The sequence below is a fragment of the Mustelus asterias genome, chromosome 27 (genome assembly GCF_964213995.1).
Source record: "Mustelus asterias chromosome 27, sMusAst1.hap1.1, whole genome shotgun sequence".
Lineage (NCBI taxonomy): Eukaryota > Metazoa > Chordata > Chondrichthyes > Carcharhiniformes > Triakidae > Mustelus > Mustelus asterias.
In genome coordinates this window covers 40,487,152-40,504,786 of record NC_135827.1, presented here as the reverse complement: position 1 = coordinate 40,504,786, position 17,635 = coordinate 40,487,152, and the positions used below count along the sequence as shown (strand labels likewise).

The 17,635-nt window shown below is 44.3% G+C and overlaps 1 protein-coding gene across 1 annotated transcript in view; it reads right to left on the bottom strand.

Moving 5' to 3' along the window:
- The window catches only part of nectin1b (nectin cell adhesion molecule 1b), a 224,407-nt gene that overhangs the window by 165,084 nt on the left and 41,688 nt on the right, over positions 1–17,635 (bottom strand). The gene's annotated exons all lie outside the window — the stretch shown is intronic.

Below are 17,635 nucleotides of genomic sequence, written 5' to 3'. Positions count from 1 at the left end.
CACCGATGTGCATGTCAAGTTAGAATATTTTTAAGTTTGGATGTGATGTCCCTGTGAGCCATCCCTGTGAGAACAGCAGAGTGAACCACATCTCTGTGAAAGTCAAACCTCCAGAAGAGAACTGGCTTTAAAAAAAAGCAAACAAAAGACACTGCACAGAAGAATTGTTTGAGACCGTAAATTACATCCTTATTAAGACTGAAGACACCAATAAACTTTTCTGCAGTTAGTAGCTGTCCGTCAATGTGACGTCCACAAGTTTCTGCCATGGTCCTTCATGCGACTGGAGCAGGCCAGTTTTCGAGCCACAGATCTTTGAGGACATGGGGCAGGACAACCAAAAAGCTAATGGAATCTGGATTGCTTCCTTTTCTTTCCATCTCTGCTCCCGTTCTGCCTCATCATTAAGGCATTTGGACTCAAAGTGTGATGCAGCTTAATAGACAAGCTATCACCATTTTGAATGACTGATAGCAAGCTCCTCTCAATGATTAACGTCAATACTTTCCACTAGTAAAACGATGCCAATATTCTCTCCTGTGTGATCGCATCTCCATTTAGCACTATTAGCTAGGTCACATTATCCCAGGCTTATTTACATCAGTGATAAAGTTGATGCTACATGGCTGAGAATCAAAATATTTATTGCCATAAACAACAAGTGCTGAAAAATTGAGGATGAAGCCAGAATGATATTCACCCCATTACAATGCCTCTAACAGGAAGACACCATTGAAGTTCAGCCAAGAAAAGAGAGGAGTCCTTCAACCCAATCATAACCTGACAGAAATCCATTGAGGAATTCTCATAACACTCTCAGTTAGTCCATGAAAGAGCCAGGAATGTACCTTGTACTTGTCATCTCTGAAACTTGCAGCTTAAGATAAGCCAGCTACTCATTAATAAGTGATGCAGTTTCAGTCCCAGCCACCCTTGGATAGGATACGTCAAACTCTCACTTTCTTGAGAAATATTCCATCTGAAGGTGCTGACCCATTCTCAACTGGGGCTTTTGTTTTACGACTGGACCCCCGGGCTTCATTCTTTGTTATTAACCTTGTCAAAGGATTCTTTAGAGTAATTAGAATGAAAGACATCATAATTACCACAAGGCACCAACTGAGTGACAGTATGGTTTGACATCAATTATTCATTTGTTGCATTTATTTTTCATGTAAAGTATACAGAGACAGACTGACTTTTTTGATAGCGACTTACACAACCCAACATAAAAATGACAATGCTGCCCACAAGATGTATTGCTTCCAATTTGGATCAATCCTTTGGGATTAGAGAATGCTGGGAGTGATGCAAAGGGAGTGCATGTGGTTCAGCTGCTTGCTGTGAATATTGGAGTCCTTCAGGCTGAAGGTAGGATGTACTTAAGAGAAGGAAACTCAGTCTGCAGCAAAGATGAGTTTGTCTTTGATATTCCAGGTGATTTAACAACAAGATGCAGTCAAAGGAAACTACAAGTAAGAGAGAAGAATTCCTGATGACAATTGCACGAAACACAGCAAACCGGCACTGGAATTGTATTGATGGCAGCTTATATCCCAATTAAGGATATCTACAGGTTAGAGAGAAGACATTTAAGAGGGACCAACTGTTGTATGCAGTTCTCATCATTTAGAACAGGTGCATTGCCGATAACTCTATGCACATCATTCCTCCCAGTCTCTGAACGCCATCCTGCCCAACGTCCAGGCTGGAAGTCCAGCTTTAATTCTGTAAACCCATGGCAGCAAGTTACCCTGCGAGGAGGGGTGGCAGCACTTGTTCTAGAGGCACTGAAGGCAGCAAGACTGCTTGATCCAGTGTTAAACACCATGGAAGGACAATAAATGCTGTAGTCACCATTTGTATACAGGTATCACAATGGCGATCACAATCCAACAAGCTATGAAAAGCTGAAGAAGCTGCTTGGATTGCTCATCATTGTCATTGTGTTTAATAGATTGCCTTTAATAGCAGCACCTTTGTAATTGATGCCAGTGGTGTTGACATGTGGTTTGCAGCAATTGACAGATGTAAGGGGCCATATGTGATAAGTGCAGAAGGTTGGAGACTGTGCATAAAATATTAAATAGCTTAGGAAGAATATCTATAAATATATTTAGAAAGATAGTGAACCTTAAAATTTGACATGTTAGTAGAACTAGTATAAATTACTAATGAGAAAACTTGGATCAAATATCATGAGCAGCCTTGTCACAAAATAGACAACAAGGTAAGTTTGCAATCCTAAACCAGGTGAGGTAGCAGAACAACAGTCATTCAGAGCATTCTAGCGATAGCCATAGTTGAATACTGGGGGATGAAGATCCTATAAGAGGACACCTAGGGACAATTTACTATGTTAAAGGTACTATATTAATCATAGAATACCTACAGTGCAGGAGGAGGCCATTTGGCTCACCGAGTTTGCACCGAGTTCTGACACAGCATCCTACCCAGGCCCCGTCCCTAAAACCTCACGTATTGACCCCGCTAATCCCCCTAACCGACACATCTTGGGACACTAAGGGGCAATTTGGCACGGCCAATCCACCTAACCTGCACATCTTTGGAGTGTGGGAGGAAACCCACGCAGACAATCATCCAAGGCAGGAATTGAACCGGAATAGATTGTCAGAGGATACAGCAGGATATAACATCGGCTGGAGACCTGGGCCAAAAGATGGCAGATGGAATTTAACTCAGACAAATGTGAGGTGATGCGATTTGGACAAGGTGGTCAAGAAGGCGAATGGCATGCTGGCCTTCATTGGTCAGGGCATTGAGTATAGGAATTGGAAAATCATGTTGCAGCTGTATAACTGTATTGGTTAGGCCACATTTGGAGTATTGTGTACAATTCTAGTCACCACACTACCGGAAGGATATTGATGCATTGGAAAGGGTGCAGAAGAGATTTAACAGGATGTTGCCTGGCTTGGAGGATATGGACTATGAAGAAAGGTTGGACAAACTTGGATTGTTTTCACTGGAGCGTTGGAGGATGAGGGGCGACCTGATAGAGGTTTTTACAAGATTATGACAGGCTTGGATAGAGTGGATAGTCAGTCTTTTTCCCAGGTTCGAAGAGTCAATTACTCGGGGGCATAGGTTGAAAGTGAGAGGGAGAAGGTTTAAAAGAGATGCAAGGGGCAAGTTTTTCACACAGAGGGTGATGAATGCCTGGAACGCGCTGCCAGAGGTGGTGGTGGAATCAGATTCTATAACAACGTTAAAGAGGCATCTGGATTGATACAGGAATAGGCAAGGAACAGAGAGGTATGGACCACGTCGAGGCAAGAAAATATTAGATGAGAGAGGCATCTGTGTCAGCACAGACTTGGCGGGCCGAAGGGCCTGTTCCTGTACTGTTCTTTGTACTTTGAACCCTGGTGCTGTGAGGCAACAGTGCTAACCACTGTGCCACCCATATGTTGTTTATGACTGTATGTTGCTTTTCAGTGCATTACTTGCTAAACCTTTGACCTTTCTCAATATTTAAGAAATTTATAATTAGCAATGTTTCAAAGAACCTCAAGTGTCAAAACAGAGCAAGGCAAAAGCAATAGTGTGACATTTCACTAGTAGTGCTTGGTAATGAAGAACAGTACCCAGGTAAAGCTCCAGCATCTTTTACTGTTATCAATATGAAGATGCAGCCAAACTACAAGCTGCTGTGCCACTCCTCAGGAAACAGGCCAGTACAACTGATACAGACTGCCGTAACTTTCTAGATCAATATTTCCTCAGGTGGTTTTGTTTGTTTGCTATTTTATAAACATACTCTTCTAAAAGCTGATTCAGCAATCCATGTTCAAAAGACATGGGACCTCTACACAAGCCCAAGTTATGTGGTGGCAGAGTAATCAGCTGGCTTTACAGATACTGCGAGAACAGCTCATGAATATCACTTCGGTATGCTCTCCACACAGCTTGAGCCTTCCGCAGGGAGGATGATGAAGGGGACCCAGTGGAATACCGTGAATATGTAGCCCTTAAAGGGCAATTCATGGCAAGAGATTTCTGACCACTTGAAAACTGCAGAGCTATGGGAAAAGAGTAGAGGAATGAGACTCTCATGTAGCTTTGGAAACGGGCTTTTGATGACAAGACCATTGTGCCATGGAAAGTCTTTAGACAGTGCCTTCATGAAGTTCATTCTATCAGCTCTGGTTTTGAAGCTATGGCGCTCAAGTCTACAATTGATTTGACGTGTAATGATTATATTTCAATCTTTGAATTTGATATCTTCACCAGGCTCTTTCAGCCTTGGACCTCTATTTCAAAGAGCCAGCATAAACACCAATGGGCAGGATGGCCTCCTTCTGACACTAAGTTTCTAAGTCTCTATGCACCTTAAGTATGTAATATTATTATCCAACAGCAGGTAAATGGCACAAAATTCAATGCTGCAAAGATATGGTTTTACCACTCACTCAAGTCAGCGGTTGTCCCAACACCGGGAGCTGTGTCAAGATCTGCTATTTCACCACAAAATACTCGATCTGAGACACTTTCAAAACAGACCCACCTGGAACAATAATAGTTAGATTGGAAAAGACCTCAACTACAGATCAAAACACACTGCAAACATTGCAAAAAGCAGAAAAGTAACTGAAGAATGTGAATATCTATGAAGCACTCCTTTCCCCCATTCCAAACATACAAGGGAAAATCCTGCATAACAGAATGAGGTGATCTCTTAAAATATTGATTCAAATGTGGGACCCTAATATTGTGCACAACTGGACAGTCAGTGACATTTCAGCTCAACAAAAACAAGATAACATAATTCCAATCCAGAAAGATACACATTTCAGTAATCTCAAGCAGTTGTATTCCTACTTGCTTAACACACAGGATAGGTGCATTGGCCCGGAATTGTCCTTAATATCAGGTTTATTGAAATTCACAAAGACTGGGCAGTGCAAATAGCATAATCCAGTTTCATGTAATCATGGAGGGTGCCCATTCAGCCTTCATATAGCTGTACTGTTTCACTGAAAGAGCCAAATTCATCTCCTTTTCCCATAGCCTTGCAATAGTTTCCTTTTGACCTTCTGAACATTACTGTTGAATCTGCTTCCAGATGACAATAACTCACCATATAGGAAAAGTTGCATCTCCATGCTGGTGCCAATGTGCAAATATGTGCATACAAACTCCAAGGGTGTATGTACGATTGGACTAGATGAAAGCAAAAAGGAAATCTGATCTCGGACAAACCCAAAGTCAACAAAATTGGCACGTGGAACGTCCAAACACTTCCAGTGTGAAAAGAGGTTTCAGGTTCTGCAAGAGATGAGGATCAATCGACTTAATATCTTAGGCATCAGTGAGATACAGTGTACAGGCCAACGACTAATCAGCAGGGAGAGAGTGACACAATCTTGTGCTTTGGGAAAGAAGAATTCCACACCCATGGAGTTGGCCTCATACTCAACAGATGCTAGCACAAGTGTTAGTTGGGTAGAAGCCAGTAAATCATCACTGCCAGATTCCACACACAGTATGCCAAAGTCACTGTCATTCAAGTTTATGCAACAACAGAGAAGGAGAAAGATAAATTCTACCACCAATTGCAGAAGATAGAACATAGAACATAGAACATTACAGCGCAGAACAGGCCCTTCGGCCCACGATGTTGCACCGACCAGTTAAAAAAACAAAAACAAACTGTGACCCTCCAACCTAAACCAATTTCTTTTCGTCCATGAACCTATCTACGGATCTCTTAAACGCCCCCAAACTAGGCGCATTTACTACTGATGCTGGCAGGGCATTCCAATCCCTCACCACCCTCTGGGTAAAGAACCTACCCCTGACATCGGTTCTATAACTACCCCCCCTCAATTTAAAGCCATGCCCCCTCGTGCTGGATTTCTCCATCAGAGGAAAAAGGCTATCACTATCCACCCTATCTAAACCTCTAATCATCTTATATGTTTCAATAAGATCCCCTCTTAGCCGCCGCCTTTCCAGCGAAAACAATCCCAAATCCCTCAGCCTCTCCTCATAGGATCTCCCCTCCATACCAGGCAACATCCTGGTAAACCTCCTCTGCACCCTCTCCAAAGCCTCCACATCCTTCCTGTAATGTGGGGACCAGAACTGCACACAGTACTCCAAGTGCGGCCGCACCAGAGTTGTGTACAGTTGCAACATAACGCTACGACTCCTAAATTCAATCCCCCTACCAATAAACGCCAAGACACCATATGCCTTCTTAACAACCTTATCTACTTGATTCCCAACTTTCAGGGATCTATGCACACATACACCTAGATCCCTCTGCTCCTCCACACTATTCAAAGTCCTCCCGTTAGCCCTATACTCAACACATCTGTTATTCCTACCAAAGTGAATTACCTCACACTTCTCCGCATTAAACTCCATCCGCCACCTCTCGGCCCAACTTTGCAACCTGTCTAAGTCTTCCTGCAAACTACGACATCCTTCCTCACTGTCTACCACACCACCGACTTTGGTGTCATCAGCAAATTTGCTAATCCACCCAACTATACCCTCATCCAGATCATTAATAAATATTACAAACAGCAGTGGCCCCAAAACAGATCCCTGAGGTACACCACTTGTAACCGCACTCCATGATGAATATTTACTATCAACCACCACCCTCTGTTTCCTATCCGCTAGCCAATTCCTGATCCAATTTCCTAGATCACCCCCAATCCCATACATCTGCATTTTCTGCAGAAGCCTACCATGGTGAACCTTATCAAACGCCTTACTAAAATCCATATATACCACGTCCACTGCCTTGCCCCCATCCACCTCCTTGGTCACTTTCTCAAAAAACTCAATAAGGTTAGTAAGGCACGACCTACCTGCCACAAAACCATGCTGACTATCACCTATCAATTCATTACTCTCCAAATAACTATAAATCCTATCCCTTATAATTTTTTCCAACATCTTGCCGACAACAGAAGTGAGACTCACCGGTCTATAATTCCCGGGGAAGTCTCTGTTCCCCTTCTTAAACAATGGGACAACATTCGCTAACCTCCAATCTTCTGGTACTATACCAGAGGCCAACGACGACCTGAAGATCAGAGCCAGAGGCTCTGCAATCACTTCTCTTGCCTCCCAGAGAATCCTTGGATTCTGGGTGTGGCACTCAGCTATGATATCGAGATACTGATTGGTGATCGTAAAGCTAAGCTCAATGGCAAATGGCGGGGACTGAACAGTACAATTGGACTCCATGGGTCAGAAAGTATGCTCAATGGAAACGGCAAATGTCTGATGGCCTCCTGCAATAGTAATGGGTTCAGCATTGGGAATAACATCAAGCACATCTACAAAATGGAGGTCTGCAGAGGGCAAAACTGAATGAGTTTGACAATACATAAAGCAGGAGCAGCAGATGGAAGATATCCCTACAAGATGTCCAAACTTGTCAAAATGCTGATGTAGGATTGGACCACCATGTTGTGTTAGACAAACTTCAGCTGAAGCTGAAGACAACAATAACCACAAAGTCACAGTGGCCATTTGCAATGGAGGAACTAAAAGACAAGGACATGTCAGACAGTTTCCAGCTGGCCCTCCCCAACAAAATTTAAGTACTACCAAGGTCGGATATCAAGGAAATAGTGATAAATCTTCAACAGGAGGATTAAGGACAGTGCAGAAGTCACCATAGCACGGAGGAAAGCAACAAACTCTGGATCACTGACTCAACAGCAAAGAAAGCTGGTGAACAGCAAGAGAGACCGGAAAAAGAACATTGAGCAAAGATGCAAAATACAGAAAACTGGACAAAGTTGTGAAGAAGAGCTGCAGAAAGGACGAACAAGAATGGATAGAGTTAAACAAAAAGCAACAAATCGGAATGACTCCAAGATGTCGTACAGGATTGTATGAGAACTGCTTCGTGAAAGAAGCAACACCAATCAAGGGAAAGGACAGGGAACACTATGGATGGATGAGGAGGCAGGGGCAAGGTGGTTCGAACACTTGAGAGAGATCCTCAACAGCCCAATCCCAGGCTTCACATTCGAGTTCAATGATAGCACCACAGATCAACAGCTGAAAGAACCATTAAGAACCTGAATAACATCAAGGCACTGGTACATGATAGCAGCAGAGCTACTGAAACATGTCACAGAATTCACAGATCTGTTTAACAAGATCTGGATTGCAGAGGTTGTTCTAATGACTGGAGGCAAAAAGTATTCTTCAAGTTGCCAAAGAAAGTGTATAAATCGACAATTGCAATAACTGGAGGACATAACACTGTTCTTAGTGCCTGGCAAAATTTTCAGCGAGCGCTCAACAGATTGAAAGCAGGAGCAGGCAGTATCCTTTGTGAAGAATGGACAGCTCGAGGGTGGCAGATCATGCTGTGACCAGATCTTTACATTCAAATATCATTGAGCAGATCCAAGGATATCAAAAGGCACTTGTTATCAACTTCATTGATTTCAAGAAGGCTTTCAACAACATCCATTAGCATTCAATCTGGTACATTGCAAGACAGTACAATATCCCAGACATCTTCAAAACCTTATACCGCGACTCCAGCTGCTGTATCAAGTCGAACACGTACATCATGGACTCCTTCAGCACCAATTTGGTTGACTCTTAAATATCCTCAAATGGCCTAGCAAGCCATTCAGTTCAAAGACAGTTAGGAATGGCCAATAAATGCTGACCCAGCCAGCGACGCCTACATCCCAAGAATGAAAAAAAGTAATCGGAAGGCTGCAAACTCTTCCCCATTTCTTTTTCTCTTGGTTATCGATTTCATCAGAAGGCAAAGGTGGGTACAGACATTGACATCCCATGGCAACATCCCTGGATTTTATAGACATCATCTTTCTGGCTCAAGAATCGTATTTGAGTGCTCCAAGATGGGAGCACCAGTCTTGAGAGTAGCGGCACCAAGGTTTGTCTATGCATCAGCTGCAAGGCGGCCATGACAATGATGACTGGATAGCAACATGTCTAAGCCCCATACCCAAGGAAGGGTGTGCTGGCCTTGGAGTCCAGATGAGGTTCACATGAATGATCCCAGGAATGAAGGGTATGTCATATGGGGAGTGGTTGAGGAGCCTGGGTCTATACTCGGAGTTTAGAAGGATGAGGGGGGATCTAATTGAAACTTACAGAATACTGAGAGGCCTTGATACAGTGCACGTGGAGAGGGTGTTTCCAATCGTGAAAGAGACTAGAACTCGAGGGCACAACCTCAGAGTGAAGATATGCTCCTTTAAAACGGAGATAAGAAGATATTTCTTCAGCCAGAGGGTGGCGAATCTGTGGAACTCATTGCCACAGAGGGCTGTGGAGGCCAAGTAATCGAGTGTCTTTAAGACAGAGATAGATAGGTTCTTGATCAATGAGTGGATCAAGGGTTATGGGAAGAGGGCAGGAGAATGGGGTTGAGAAACATATCAGCCATGACTGAATGGCGGAGCAGACTCAATGGGCTGAATGGCCTAATTCTGCTCCTATATTTTATGGTCTAACAAAATCCTCCCATCACCAATGGCAACAGAACAAAGAGAACGTTGACCACCCCAAACCTGGGAAACAATATCCCCAGGGAGGGTGATGGTTTGAGGGCAAGAGATTGATTGACCTGCATATTGGCAAAGCTGCATCAGAATTCCAATGGCTCCAAATGATCTGGGCATCCAACACCATCTTCCATGAAGCTGCATGTCCATAGTAGTACCAACTGCAGTTTATGTCAGCAAGACACGAAAGAGAACAGCAAAGCGTAACATAAGTTGGACATCTTTCACTAGCAGTGCTGGGCATCACATGGAGAGACAGCATCACCAAAGAAATGCTACAGAGCACTGGTCAGGAGGTGCCTGCAGGATATCATGATGGAGACACCATCAAGGCACTTCCTGGATTTACATCCCAGAGTAGCAGCAGAATGGACACCACCAGATGGAAGAACATGATGGGGCCAGTCAAAGACCTGGTGAAGTACATTTTGAGACTGCCAATGGGGACCCGGGTGCGAATCTCACCACGGCAGATGGTAAAATTTGAATTCAATAAAAATAAATCTGGAATTAAATGTCTACTGATGACCCTGAAACAATTGTTGATTGTTGTAAAAACCCATCTGGTTCACTAATGTCCTTCAGGGAAGGAAATCTGCCGCCCTTACCTGGTCTGGCCTACATGTGACTCCTGACCCACGGCATCTTAATTGTTTTTCTTGGTGCCATTATTCAAGAATGGAAGTAGGGAAAAACAAGATAATTAAAGGCCAGTGTGCCAAACTGTGGTAGGTAAATTATTGGAAAAAATTCTGAGGGACAGAATTAATCTCCACTTGGAAAGGCAAGAATTAATCAAGGAGAGTCAGCGTGGTTTTCTCAAGGTCTGTTTAATAAATTTGATTGAATTTTGTGAGCTGGTGACTGGGTGTGTAGATGTGGAAAGTGCAGTTTGATGTAGTCTACATGAATTTCAATGAGGCTGTTGACAAGGTCTCGCATGGGAGACTGATCAAGAAGGTAAGAGCCCCACGGAATACAGGGCAATTTGGCAAATCAGATCCAAAATTGGCTTAGTGGCAGGAGAGCAGCGGGTGATGTTTTTGTGACTGGAAGCCTGTGTCTAGTGATGTACAGTCAGAAGTCTCACAACACCAGGTTTATTTGGTAGCACAAGCCACGAGCTTTCGGAGCGCTGCCCCTTCATCAGGTGAGTGAGAGTTCTGTTAACAAACAGGGAATATAAAGACACAAACTCAATTTACAAAATAATGGTTGGAATGCGAGTCTTTACAGGTAATCAAGTCTTAAAGGTACAGACAATGAGAGTGGAGAGAGGGTTAAGCACAGGACAGTTAGTGAGATTTTGCAAGCCCAGGCAAGTTGTGGAGGTTACAGATAGTGTGACATGAACCCAAGATCCCAGTTGAGGCCGTCCTCATGTGTACGGAACTTGGCTATCAGTCTCTGCTCAGCGACTCTGCGTTGTCGTGTGTCATGAAGGAGAACGCTTACCCGAAGATCAGAGGCCGGCTGCCTGTGACCGCTGAAGTGTTCCCCAACAGGAAGAGAACACTCTTGCCTGGTGATTGTCGAGCGGTGTTCATTCATCCGTTGTCGTAGCGTCTGCATGGTCTCCCCAATGTGCCATGCCTCGGGACATCCTTTCCTACAGCGTATCAGGTAGACAAAGTTGGCCGAATTGCAAGTGTATGTACTGTGTACCTGGTGGATAGTGTTCTCACGTCAAATGATGACATCCGTGTCGCACAGGTTGCTGTGGCAGGGTTGTGTGGTGTCGTGGTCACTGTTCTCCTGAAGGCTGGGTCGTTTGCTGTGGACAATGGTCTGTTTGAGGTTATGCGGTTGTTTGAAGGCAAGAAGTGGGGGTGTGGGGATGGCCTTGGCGAGATGTTCGTCTTCATCAATGACATGTTGAAGGCTCCGGAGAAGATGTCGTAGCTTCTCCGTTCCGGGGAAGTACTGGACGACGAAGGGTAGTCTGTCCGCCGTGTCCCGTGTTTGTCTTCTGAGGAGGTCGGTGCGGTTTTTCGCTGTGGCGCGTCAGAACTGTCGATCGATGAATCGAGCGCCATATCCTGTTCTTATGAGGGCGTCTTTCAGCATCTGTAGTGTCTGTTGCGATCCTCATTGGAGCAGATCCTGTGTATACGGAGGGCTCTATGTAGAGTGTATATAGAGGGTATATGTAGAGTGCCTAGAGTGCCTTGTGTATCTTTGGGAAGCAGTAGAGATCTCCAACACGGGGAGTACGTGGGATGAGATCACAGGCATACACCTCACGATGCTCCACATCTCCAGCTTCCATCCTAAACACGTTAAAGAAGCCATCCTCTACGGACAAGCCTTCCGTATACACAGGATCTGCTCAGATGAGGAGGATCGCAACAGACACCTCCAGACGCTGAAAGATGCCCTCATAAGAACAGGATATGGCGCTCGACTCATCGATCGACAGTTCCGACGCGCCACAGCGAAAGACCGCACCGACCTCCTCAGAAGACAAACACGGGACACGGCGGAGAGTGTACCCTTCGTCGTCCAGTACTTCCCTGGAGCGGAGAAGCTACGACATCTTCTCTGGAGCCTTCAACATGTCATTGATGAAGACGAACATCTTGCCAAGGCCATCCCCACACCCCCACTTCTTGCCTTCAAACAACCACACAACCTCAAACAGACCATTGTCCGCAGCAAACTACCCAGCCTTCAGGAGAACAGTGACCACGACACCACACAAACCCGCCACAGCAACCTCTGCAAGACGTGCCGGATCATCGACACAGATGCCATCATCTCACATGAGAACACCATCCACCAGGTACACGGTACATACACTTGCAAAGAACAAAGAACAGTACAGCACAGGAAACAGGCCCTTTGGCCCTCCAAGCTCGTGCCGCTCCTTGGTCCAACTAGACCAATCGTTTGTATCCCTCCATTCCCAGGCTGCTCATGTGACTATCCAGGTAAGTCTTAAACGATGTCAGCGTGCCTGCCTCCACCACCCTCTGTGTAAAAAACATCCCTCTAATATCTGAGTTATACTTCGCCCCTCTCACCTTGAGCCCGTGACCCCTCGTGAACGTCACTTCTGATCTGGGAAAAAGCTTCCCACCGTTCACCCTATCTATCCCCTTCATAATCTTGTACACCTCTATTAGATCTCCCCTCATTCTCCGTCTTTCCAGGGAGAACAACCCCAGCTTACCCAATCTCTCCTCATAGCTAAGACCCTCCACACCAGGCAACATCCTGGTAAACCTCTGCACTCTCTGACGCCTCCACGTCATTCTGGTAGTGCGGCGACCAGAACTGGACGCAGTACTCCAAATGTGGCCTAACCAGCGTTCTATACAGCTGCATCATCAGAGACTAGCTTTTATACTCTATACCCCGTCCTATAAAGGCAAGCATACCATATGCCTTCTTCACCACTTTCTCCACCTGTGTTGCCACCTTCAAGGATTTGTGGACTTGCACACCTAGGTCCCTCTGTGTTTCTATACTCCTGATGACTCTGCCATTTATTGTATAACTCCTCCCTACATTATTTCTTCCAAAATACATCACTTCGCATTTATCCGGATTAAACTCCATCTGCCACCTCTCCGCCCAATTTTCCAGCCTATCTATATCCTGCTGTATTGCCCGACAATGCTCTTCGCTATCCGCAAGTCCGCAACTCGGCCAACGTTGTCTACCTGATATGTGCAGGAAAGCATGTCCCGAGGCATGGTACATTGGGGAGACCATGCAGACGCTACACCACTCGACAATCACCAGGCAAGAGTGTTCTCTTCCTATTGGGGAACACTGCAGCGGTCACGGGCATTCGGCCTCTGATCTTCGGGTAAGCGTTCTCCAAGGCGGCCTTCATGACACATGACAACGCAGAGTCGCTGAGCAGAGACTGATAGCCAAGTTCCGCACACATGAGGACGGCCTCAACCGGGATCTTGGGTTCATGTCACACTATCTGTAACCCCCACAACTTGCCTGGGCTTGCAAAATCTCACTAACTGTCCTGGCTGGAGACAATACACATCTCTTTAACCTGTGCTTAACGCTCTCTCCACTCACATTGTCTGTACCTTTAAGACTCGCATTCCAACCATTATTTTGTAAATTGAGTTTGTGTCTTTATGTGCCCTGTTGTGAACAGAACTCCCACTTACCTGATGAAGGAGCAGCGCTCAAAAAGCTAGTGGCTCGTGCTACCAAATAAACCTGTTGGACTTTAACCTGGTGCTGTGAGACTTCTTACTGTGTTTATCCCAGTCCAACGCCGGCATCTCCACATCTAGTGATGTACCACAGGGATCGGTGCTGGGTCCCTTGCTGTTTGTAGTGTACGTTAATGATCTAGATGTGAATGTGGTGGGTATGATCTGTAAGTTCGCAAATGACACAAAAATTGGTGGGTGGTAAATACTGAGGAAGAAAGCCTTAGATTACAGGATGATATAGACGGGTAGAACTGTGGCAAATGTAATTTAACCCTGCAAAGTGTGAGGTGATGCATTTTGGGAGGACTAAACAAGGCAATATACAATGGATGGTAGAACGCTACAAACTAGAGGACCTGAGGGTGCATATCCAGAGGTCCATGAAGGCAGCAGGACAGGGAGATAAGGTGGTTAAAAAGGCATATGGGGTACTTGCCTTTATTAGCCGAGGCACAGAATATAGAAGCAGGGATGTTATGAGAGGTTATGATGGAGCGGTATAAAACACTCTTTAGGCCATAGCTAGAGTATTGTGTGCGGTTCTGGTAGCCATACTATAGGAAGGATGTGATTGCATTAGGAAAAGTGCAGCAACAATTCACCAGGAGTGCCTGGGCTGGAGCATTTCAGCTGAGAAGCTGGTTAGGCTGGGGTTGTTCTCCTTACTGCAGAGAAGGCAGAGGGGGGATCTTGCAGAGGTGTACAAAATTATGAAAGACAGATAGGAAGAAACTTTTCCACTGAGTTGAGGGGTCGGTCACTAACCAAGGGGCATAGATTTAAGGCAAGGGGCAAGAGATTTAGAGGGGATTTGAGGAAAATGTTTTCACCCAGAGGATGGTGGGAATTTGGAAGTCACTGCCGGTAGAGGTGGGAACAATCAAAACATTTAAGCTGCATTTAGATGAGCACCTGAAATGTAATAGAAAGTGCAATTTGAATAGACAGGTGCTTGATGACCAGAACAGACGCTGAAGGGCCTCTTTCTATGACTCTGTGACTGAAAAATATACAGAACCATTTAATAGTTTCATCAGTGTATATTAGTCAGTTTCTTAGTGAACCAAATATTTAAGAGGTTCCCAAAGATTTTGTTCAACTAGTGACCAGAACACTTTCTAATAAATCTCAATTTTAAAAGTCTCCTTATAGTTGCGCAGACATACAATCAATGGAAATTCATCATGATGATTAATTTGATCTGGATACCCGGGCAGTACTGGTGGACAGGTTAATCCAGTGCAAAAGAACGCAGAAACCCAATGTGCACTGGACATAACTTGTGTTCAAAATTTCTTGACTGGTTTGGCCAATTTCCAGTGAATTGTACTGGAAAAACCTACGCAGCTTCATGGAACCTCCACCCCATTAAACAGAAATACAGATATCCTTGTTAAACTGTATAAACAGGCAGAAAATGTCTCATCAATGCTGCGAAAATTTCAATGTCATCAAAAATAATTGGAGTTGATTAGATCAAGGGTATGCAAGTGAAACTTTTGTCTGCTCACTCCAGTGACTGCCAATCTGCTGAGTTTTCTCGCTTCTGTTCAATATTATTCAAAATGGTATACACACAATATGTAATTAACCCTATTGGTCATAGACTGATACTCAACTTATTGAACTAATCAATCTGGCAATCTCATTAGTTGCTGATCCCTGGCAGTTATGACCATTTCAGACTCTGCTCTGCCTCTCGTCCTAAACAATTCCTTCACCTTTTTGTTCAGTGATGTGGAGATGTCGGCATTGGTTTGGGGTAAGCTCAGTAAGAAGTCTCACAACACCAGGTTAAAGTCCAACAGGTTTATTTGGTAGTACGAGCTTTCGAAGCGCTGCCTCTTCATCAGGTGAGTGGAGGATTTGTTTCACAAACAGGGCCTATATGGACTCAAACTCAATTACAAGATAATGGTTGAAATGTGAGTCTTAACAGGTAATCAAGTTTTTACAGGTGCAGACAATGCGAGTGAAGAGAGGGTTAAGTACAGGTTAAAGAGGCGTGAATTGTCTCAAGCCAGGGCGGTTAGGTGAGATTTTGACTCTTCTGACCTCAAGATGGTTAGTACTGTATTTGTTTTGTTCATTCATGAGATATGGGTTGCCCTTGAACTGAGTGGCTTGCATTTCAGAGGGCAGTTGAGAATCAACCACATTGCTGTGGCTCTGGAGTCACATGTAAGTCAGACCAGATAAGGACGGCAGATTTCCTTCCCTAAAGGACATCAGTGAACCAGGTGAGTTTTTCTGACAATCAGGGTCATCAGTCGATTCTTAATTCCAGATATTTTTTATTGAATTCAAATTCCACCATCTGCCATGGCGGGATTCGAACCCGGGTCCCCAGAACATTGGCTGAGTTTCTGGATTAATAGTCTAGCGATTAAACCACTAGGCTATCGCCTTCCTGATACTAGTCTGCAAGAACCTCTCTTCTACCACCATGCTATGCTGTATTACATTTAACTACCCTCAGCGAAAGGCAAAAGCACCACCACCCCCTATTCCAAGCATTATTTTATCAGGGATTGTTCTACAGAGGACTGACAGCCAAACTCCAACTCTTCAATTTGTTGAGGGAAGTTGATTCTTGCATACAGTTAGGCACATCAAGCATGTCTAAAGTATGATTCTGGACTTCACAATTCAAACTAGTGGTCATTTGGCTTTATAGCGTTTGTCTGATAATGCTCCCATGAAGTTTTTGAGAACTTTCACCGTGATAAAGATGGCATGTAAATTCAAGTTGTTGCTGTTTATAACAGTGTAAATATGCAAAGGTTAGTGGGCAATAATGGATTGTTTTAGCAAACCAAACTGTGGAAGGAAAATTTCATGTGGGCTGCGTCAAGGAATCTCTTGGAACACATAGAAACATAGAAGATAGGAGCAGGAGGAGGCCATTTGGCCCTTCGAGCCTGCTCCGCCATTCATCACGATCATGGCTGATCATCCAACTCAATAGTCTAATCCTGCTTTCTCCCCATAACCTTTGATCCCATTCGCCCCAAGTGCTGTATCTAGCCCTTTCTGCTTCGAATAAGGATGGTTTTATTTAGAATTTTGAAGTACATAACATTGAGGAATTGCTGGGGAAAAAAAGGATAATACGACTGCTCAAACACACAATTCAAGGAGAGTAACGTTGAATCAAAATAAATTACCAGTTAAAGCTTCTAGGAATAGAATAGCTCCCTTTACTACCTGCTCTACATGCCTACTCCTAACCTCTCTCTCACCTAAACTGGTTTCTTTCACCTTTGTCATTGCCAAACAGCTCAGACAAGAGGCAGGATGTGAAACAAGCCACGCTGAACGCCACGTTAATAACTGGGCATGACATCACTGAGCACCCCTGCCCTGGCATCGATAGGTGATTTGATCTTTAAAAAACATGAATCTTACTCTAAATGTTAACAGAAGAACAGCAAACAGCAGAGACTATTTGCTGCAAGAGTCCACACACTCGAAAACAGTGAACTCATGCTCTTTGCAAAACTGCAAGCCAGACTGTTCAGGCATCAACCGCTTCCAGTCTGTATACACAGATACATCAATCAGAATAATACAGACCCGCCTTAAAATTAGCCGACACGGTACACCTTGCACATCCACTACGATCACATGTTGAATACCTGGAACATCATTAGCCATTTCAAAACAAACCTATTTTAGAAAGGGATATCAGGGTACCTTTCTAAAAACACTGTCCAGAGTTACTGCTGGACAGCACTCAGAATCCAGACACCAAGATGCCTCATTTTTAACATTTTAGCAATAAATTACTAGAGGCTCAGAGTTATTACCAACACGGACAGACCAACCTCCTATTCGGAAATCGTACCCTACAGGCTGCAGTTACCTGACACAAATGTCACTCGTTGAATGTGCATTCAT